The sequence below is a fragment of the Magnolia sinica genome, chromosome 1 (genome assembly GCF_029962835.1).
Source record: "Magnolia sinica isolate HGM2019 chromosome 1, MsV1, whole genome shotgun sequence".
Classification (NCBI taxonomy): Eukaryota; Viridiplantae; Streptophyta; class Magnoliopsida; order Magnoliales; family Magnoliaceae; genus Magnolia; species Magnolia sinica.
The window spans coordinates 134,177,712-134,186,095 of NC_080573.1; the positions used below are offsets into that span (position 1 = coordinate 134,177,712).

General features: G+C 38.4%; 1 long non-coding RNA gene across 1 annotated transcript; it reads left to right on the forward strand.

Annotated features, from left to right (window-relative positions):
- Positions 1-854: 854 nt before the first annotated feature.
- LOC131218725 (uncharacterized) lies at positions 855-1,655 on the forward strand. The gene is made up of 4 exons (XR_009157811.1): positions 855-937; positions 1,012-1,224; positions 1,337-1,412; positions 1,582-1,655. It is a non-coding gene; the product is annotated as an uncharacterized LOC131218725 (long non-coding RNA).
- The last annotated feature ends 6,729 nt before the right edge of the window (positions 1,656-8,384 follow it).

Here is an 8,384-nt window from a genome sequence, read left to right on the forward strand (position 1 = left end):
TTGTTTTCTTCTTTCTTTGAAGTCAAGGTTTGTGTTATTTTGTTGATATAATTTAGAAAATTTTCTGCATCAGTATGCAATCATTCTTCAAAGCATTTTCTTTTATAGGATGTCATCAGTTGTTCTTTATCTTTATTCAATTTCCTTAGTGCTATTCAATTTTTGCTCATGCCTCATCTTGAAATAAGGTTTTTCTAATGGAGTTATTTTGTTATAACCAGGGAATTCATGTTTCAGAGGACTTTTGTTGCCGAGCAATTGAGGTCCATGATTTCTGATATGTAGGTTGATGTGGTAAGTGACAAGTACTCAAAAGCAAGTTATGATAATGATGGTGGAAAAGGATTCATGTAGCTGACCCCAATTAGTTGGGATAAGGCTTAAATGATGATAATGATGGTCTTCCTTATTTTGCTTTAGGTCACTCAGGTTGGCAGCTGGTATACAGGAATATTTGCTCCATTTTTATACATGCAAATTGATTTTCACATTGTCCATTTGATATGATTGTGTGCCAGAAAATGATGCCCATCCCAAGCATTACAACAAATATGATGTTGAACTGTGGTGCTAATTATTTCTATTGTTAGTTATTATGTTGGAGGCAACTTTGATTTTTTTCAGCTAGTGATATTGAGGGATTCATTGAGCTAATAGGATTGTATACAGGAACTAGGGTCCATTCAGCTACAAGTCTACTTATACTTCTAAGATGTGAAACTATAGATGAGCCTGAATCTCTTCTTTGTTTCTTATCTTTGTTGATTTGTCCTAGGTTCCATTGTCTTTCATAAGGTTGATAAATTATTAGATATGGTGGCAAGGTAGCTCAATTGAGTAGTTGCCTTGTAACCTTCAAATCTCTCTGAGTGATGGGTGCTGGGTTTCAATCCCACCTGACCACAACTCCTTTGTCATTGTTGGTGATTCCTTGCAGGTATAAATCTGCATAATGATGCTTCTTCTTTTTCTTCTTCTTTCTATTTAATTCCAAGTCTCTCTGTTTTGAAGAATGGGCTTAATATGGTGGACCCAATTGAGAATGGGAGAGCAGCAGTATTGCAAAAGTTGTGGTGAAGTACAGTTGCATCTCTGGAAGGAGGCTAGGTTGCTTGGAGTTGTTTGAATCATGGGATGAGGCATCAACCTTCACGTTGCTTACCATGTAATCATTGTTGATGGTTCGTGGAACCCTACTTATGATCTTCAGGCTCAGGTTTGGAGGTATGACACAATCAAGATATTTATTTTCTAAAAAAAAATTAATGCTTAATCTTTTGGAGTGCAGTTTTCTCGTTGTTGTTCTTTGTTTCTAAAATGTATTGCTTTCTTGCAGGTATGGGCAAACAAAGCCAGTTTATGCATATCGTTTGATGGCACATGGAACTATGGAAAAAATATATAAACGGCAGGTACAGACAAAACATGACTACTAATAAATGATGTGTATGAGGCTTTACTTACCATCACATTGTGAAACTCTAGATCTCATTTTATTTTCAAATCTGTCTTCTACAATAAAATTTTTTAATAAAATTTTTTTTTTTTTTTTTTTTTTTGTGATTTTTGTTACTGCAACAGGTGACAAAAGAGGGACTTGCTGCAAAGGGTGGTTGATAGGCAACAAATACATCGGACCATTTTTAAGTAAGGTCCTGCATCTCTTGGATTTGTTTTTTAATTGATGGGACATAATTATGATGATCATTTGTTAAGTTTTCAGGGAAAATGATATTCTTTACATTATCTTATTTCATCAGTGGCTGACCTAATTTTGGCTATTTGCTATATATTTAGATCAGTTTCTATTTCAGGCCTTTTGAGCATCCAAACACATTGATATTTAGTCCAGTTTTATATTCAGCCTAATCTTGTGAATGTTAAACAATCTTGTGAATTATTTTTTGAATGATTATCAGGTGTAAGAATTAAAAAATATAAAAAAAAATCGGATATTTATTTTGTTAATCAGAGATATTTTAGTGACGGACCAAATCCGTCATTAATTTCTGAACGTTGAAATAAACGTCGAATTCGAGGTCCGTCGCTCTACCATATTAGCGACGGACCTTATCCGTCGCTAATATTTTAATGATGACGTATTTTTCGACTTCTAGCGATGTATTTTATTTTTTGCGACGGATCTTATCCGATGCTACTATGCGACGGACCTTATCCGTCGTAGATTAAACGACGGATTTTATCCGTCGAAAATAAAAAACGACCCAGTAAACAGCGACGGACCAAGCGACGGACGAAATCCGTCGTTTATTTGGTTTTACGACGGATTTGGTCCATCGTAAATTCACGATTTTGGCGTAGTGTAAGACGGGAGTTGAAAGCTGGCATGATCATACGTTTTCATGAGTCAGGTGTTCTGTAAGTGGATTGCTAAGGAGCAACTTAGTAAGAATAGTAGGGGTGCACACGATTCAGTTCGGTCTGGTTTTGGGGTGAAACCGGAACCGAACCGTTCCCTACGGTTCTAGGATTTTTGGAACCGGAATCGGACCGTTAGCACCCTACAACTGAACTGGAACCAGACCGTGAAAACTGGTTCGGTTCCGGATCGGTTCCACGGTTCTGGGCGTCCTGGTGATTGGGAGTCTGGGACGGTGAGAGAGTGTACTGGTGATTGGGACGGAGAGAGAGAGAGAGAGAGAGAGAGAGAGAGAGAGAGAGAGATTCGTCTTATTCTACTGCAGCAGCAGAAGGTTACAGAGATGAAGTGAGGAGTGACATGGATGGATTTAGGGATTAAAGAGGGAGAAAATGGTGAGATCTTAGGTGTAGGAAGATGGAGAAGCAAGAAGAGCTATAGGGTTTTGGATTTGGTGGTGCAAAACGCACACGGCAGTCTAATTCCTTGTTAGAATTAGTAGCCTTGGTCTTGCTAAGAGATGGAGAGCGTGTTTGCGAGAGAGATTCCCTCGAGGGGAGTGTTTGATACTCTAGCAACGTGTGAACTAATTTTACGCATCCACACACGTGGGATTTCACGTCTGTAGATACAAGAACCCTCAACGAGAGGGCAGGGGCAGGGTAGGGCGAGAGGACAGGGGGCGTCAAAGCCTAAAGGAGTTAGGGTTTTTTATTCTTTGTTTTAAACTAAAGCTCGGATCCACAGTTTGTGTCACGGTTTGGGTAACGGTTCGGATTAACGGTTCGGATCAACGGTTCGGCTCGATTCTACAGGGCCCTAAACCGGAACCGATCCGTAATCAACGGTTCTGAAAATTTTAGAACCGGAATCGGAGCGTTAGCACCCTAGAACAGGACCAAACCGGACCGATCCAACAGTTCCGATCCGGTTACATGGTTCCAACGGTTCGATGTGCACCCCAATGAGTAGTAAACTTGAGGCCCACCATGATTTATTTATTTTATCATCTTAGATCATCTATTTTACTAGGTCATTTCAGGACTTTAGCTTTTTAAAAAATAGGTATATACAGAGCCTACCATAGGGAATAGTGTGAATGTTCCACTGTTAAAAATTTCTCAGAGGTTACAAAAGTTTCAGATCAATATGATATTTGTTTTTTACTTGCATCTAAGTAGTGTGATCAAGCTGGATGATAAATAAACATCACTATGGGCCTTAGGAAGGTTTCAATGATGGAAATCATTATTCTCACTGTTTCCTGTGGTGTGTTCACTTGAGCTTTGGATATATTTCAATTTTGGATTTGAGCCACTTGAAAAATGAACAAAGGACATAAATAAACCACATACATTCAAGGTAAGCCTCATAGAGTTTCCTCAATAGGATAAAAGTGAATTAAATTACTTGAAGAAAATGCTAACTTGCTAGACTTGACTCAAAAAAGCTCGACTTGACTTGGCTTGAAACTGAGTTCGAGTTGAGTTGAGCTGACTTTTTTAGCTTGAAAAGATTTTGAGCCAAGTCTGAGTTAGATCAAGTTTGACTCAACTCGACTCGAACTTGACTCGATTCAAATTGAATCAAATCGAATTAGATTCACTTAATATAAATATTTTGTTAATATTTATATATTGAAATAAATTATATATTATATATTAAAAACTTTAAAACCTAAAGCCGAACCTAGCTTGTAGGCTTGAACTCAAACTCAAACTTGGCTCAAGTTGGCCTGAGCTATTGACCGAGCCGAGCCGGCCAATCAAGGTCGCGGACTGAGCCACACCAAGTTCAAGCTGGAGTAGCCTATTGGATGAGGCACGACTCGTGCAACTGTGTACAACTCTAGTGAGGATCGTCTAGATTGAAGGCAACATAATTCGGGCAAGGTGGCCGAGATCCCTAACTATGGGACCCTCTGTGATGTATGTACCTTATATCCATACTGTCCATACATTTTGAAAACACATTTTAGACCATAATCCCCAAAAAATAGATCCAAATCTCAAGTTGACCATAATACAAGAAATAATGGTATTTTAAAAACTTCCCATGAGCTATAAAAGTTATAGATCAAGTTGGTATTTGTGTGGTCTATTCATCCAAATATGTGACCTTATCAATAAATTGAATGAAAAATTAAACATTCCAATGGCCCGTAAAGTTTTTAGTGGATGTAAGGAAAATACATCAAAGTGGCCTCACACTTAGGGATCGACTGATCCCCAGAGAATTCTTGTGCTATCGCTTCTCATTGGTCCACATCACTCACCATCATACCAGCTCACCAAACATGCCAAATCTCTCTCTCTCTCTCTCTCTCTCTCTCTCTCTCTATAGTAAATTCGCAGTACAAATCTAACTTTGAACACGTGGAACTGCTTTGGCCATCATGATTTATATGTTAGATCCATACTGCCTATCAATTTTTTTCAGATCATTTCAGAGCGGGAGTCGAAAAAATGAGGTACATCCAACAGTAAACCTCACGGTGCACCCTTGGAAGATTTCAACAGTAATAATTCAATCCCCACTACTTTATGTGGTGCGGTTGACTTGAGCTTTGGATGTGCTTTATTTTTGGGCTCTTGTTCTAGAATGATCTAAAAAAATTAATGGATGGTGTGGATTTAATGCATAAATTATGGTGGCACTACGAAAATGTTCCATACGTTGAAAGTCACGTTGTGTGGTACACAATCTATCCGAGTGAGAAAATCGAGCTGGTGTAATTAACGAGCGATAACACGGAACAACGACAGCAGTCAACCGTGAAATTTTATTTCTTGCTAAGAGTTGAATTTAGAACGTTGGTAAAGATGATGGCATTTTGCCATGCAAGGTCAAAATTTGAAACCCCACAAGAATAGTGCGAAAAACCAACTGTTAACACGTGGCTGTGGGTGATAGGGCAGCCTGGGTGCATTTGGTTCACTTTCAATTAGCCTTCAAGTTTTACCAATGTGATCCGGACTCGAGTTTAGCCATGCTGCAAACCATGGTCTAACTAGGGATTTGGTGATGCGAAATCATTGCTAAGTTTACTTGTTGACCGCTCCACTGACATTTCACCTTAGTAGCCATCGATCATGCCTGCACCGCATATCCAAATGTGCATTGAATGTTCAAAGACTGCCGTGAACTAGCATGTGCAAGGACACGCAAGCACGGTTAAAATAGGGTGAGAGGAAACGGATTGGCTACTCCCCCTGCCACCAGCCAATGGCTGGTGGTGGGTGCACTGTGGGATCAACCATGATGTACCGTACATCTATTTTTTAGATCATTTTAGGGTATGAGACGAAAAAGAGGTATATCCCTATCTCAAGTGGACCATATTACAGGCAACAGGGTTGAATGAACTTCGACCATTAAAAATATTTTGGGGGCCATAAAAGTTTTGGATCAAGATGGTCTTTGTTTTTTCCCTTCATCTAGGTCTGTATGACCTAATCAACTGATTGGATGTTAAATAAATGGTACAGTGGGCCTTAGGAAGATTTTAATGATGGATATCTAATCATTGTTGTTTTCCTGTGGTGTGGTCAACCTGATATTTATATCCCTCTCATTTTTGGGATCAAGGCATAAAATGATCCATAAAAATGGATGAATGGCATGGATGAAACACATACGGCATGGATGAAACACATACATCATGGTGGGGCCCACATAGCACCGACCACCAGCCACTTGGCTACTGGTAGGGGGAGTACCCAATCCGTTTCCAGAGTGAGAAGGGGATGCTCCCGGTAAGACCACTCTCACAGTGGTAATAGATCCTCTTACGGTAAAAAAATAAAATAAAAAATCAAATAATAATAATCCCCGATGAGGACTAGCCAATGAGTTAGGTGGGTGGAGAGCTGTTCATGGCATTTAATTTTTAATTTTAATTTTTAATGAAAAGATTCAGTTCAATTTTGAAAGTTGATTAGAAGATGATATTTTGGCATGTAAGGGCAATGTGCAAAAAGTTCACCTAAATAGTTTGAAACACATATCTTCACAAGTACCATGAGAAGCCTTTAAAGTTTTACTGATATAGAGTGGGTTGCGGACAATTTTATAGGCAAGATGGATCAAAAAAGGCCTGGTCGATGATAGAAGTGGTACAGACCGTCAGACCTTATAACGGGCGTATCTTGCAATCCAAAATGAGTTATCGGGCGTAAAATATATGCTTTTGAGTTAGAACGAGTTATTTTAGCCGTTGAGTTGCGCAAGCTGGATTTACGAAATACCCCCGAATCAACGGTTATTTTTCTATTTTAATTCTGTTTTTACTATAAATAGTAAGTTTTAATTTGATTATAACTCTTCATCCATTGGGCTTTAAGAGTTGCGCCCAACATGAAAAGAGCTTAAAATAATTAGGAGAACAACTTGGTGAAGCCAAATGGGACACTTACCATTTTTGGCCGAAAACCTTGTGTACTAGTAGATATCACTACCGTCTATAAATGGTTAGTTTACTGTTTATAGTAAGTTGCGATTTCTCAGAGTTTTAGTTATAGTTTGCTTCTGATTTCTCTCTCATTGCTTAGTATCCTTATTTAAAGGGTTGTGAACTTGTTTATTTCATCAATCTATCAATAAGTTACTGATTTATAAGAATTTATTTTTACTTTCTTACTTTCTTTCCTCGTGGATTCGAGAAGTCTTGGTGAGAATTCCAGAGAAGCTCCGTGAATTTGAAGTAGTTATCTTTGAGGAAGACGGTGATTGACCTCATCAAGTTCATCCCTTCATCATTTCCCAATATGATCCAAACCCGAGTATAGACATGTTGAAAACCATGGGTCTAATTAAAGATTTGGGTCGTGCAAAATGGTTGCTAAGTTGATTGATTGATACGATCTGCTAAAGTTGTGCCCAAGCGGCAGTAGATCAGACCCATATTGCGGATTGACCTATATTGCATATCCAAATTGAGATGATTTTTTGAGTGAATTAACAGTTACATTGATCAGTTTGAAATTGGTCAAAATGTGCATTGAATGGTTTAAAAGTGTCATAAATGGGTATTTTGGATGCCTATATAAGTCAGGTCCGGATAAGAGAATAGAAGAGAACCTGTGAGAAAGAGAGGGGTGTTATAAAGGTTGTATATGGGCAGGTATAGTAGGGTCTCTTAAATGCCTATATAAGTCACTCTAGGAGAGTCAAATGAACATAAAATAGTGGAAATTGAAAACCACCATTGAAACATTCACGTGTAAAAGATATCCATCTGCTTTGACATCGTATTTTTAGGCATCAGCACCAAAATGGGGCCATTCAAAGCTCTAGTGGGCCCAATGACATGGAAGAGAGGATTGAATAGCCACCGTTGAAACATTTTGGGCCACCTTTGAGATCTCTTTGAACTTTGGATCTGCCTCATTTTTGTGCCATGCCCTAGCATGAGTTGGCAAATAGATAGACTGGGTGGGTTTCTCACAAACATCAAAGTGGACCACGTGCGTCGAAAAGAGAGAGAAGATAAAGAACAAGAGATATAACGGGTTTTACGATTGTGCGTGGGTGTGTGAAGTAGGTGGAGTTTTAATGAGAGTAACTTTGGTATTTTAAAAATATAAAACCAAAAGTGTACGAGGCATCCAAGAGAGAGTGATTTTGACCGTAAGAGTGATCTTGAGAGAGTGATTTTTACCGTGAGAGGATCTTACCGGCTGAGTGACTTGCATAGGCATCCAGTAGACCTATTTTCTAAAGTTCTTTCAGCATTGCATGCCTTTTCAATTATTAGCTATTTAGGTGATATGCGGTTATAAGCTGTTATCCTCCTTATGCCTATTTGGTTTTGTTTTTATATTTTTAAAGAGTTTTAGCCATTCAACGGCCAATCTATCTTCTAGCTATTGTAAATGACATGCGTACTTCTAAACATTTACCCACTTATTATTTTAAAATAGGGTCAAAAAGTTGTTATTTTAACTTTGACTAACATCTTGCAAATGGGTTAAATTGTTATCTTTGTAAAAAGATTATTTTACCC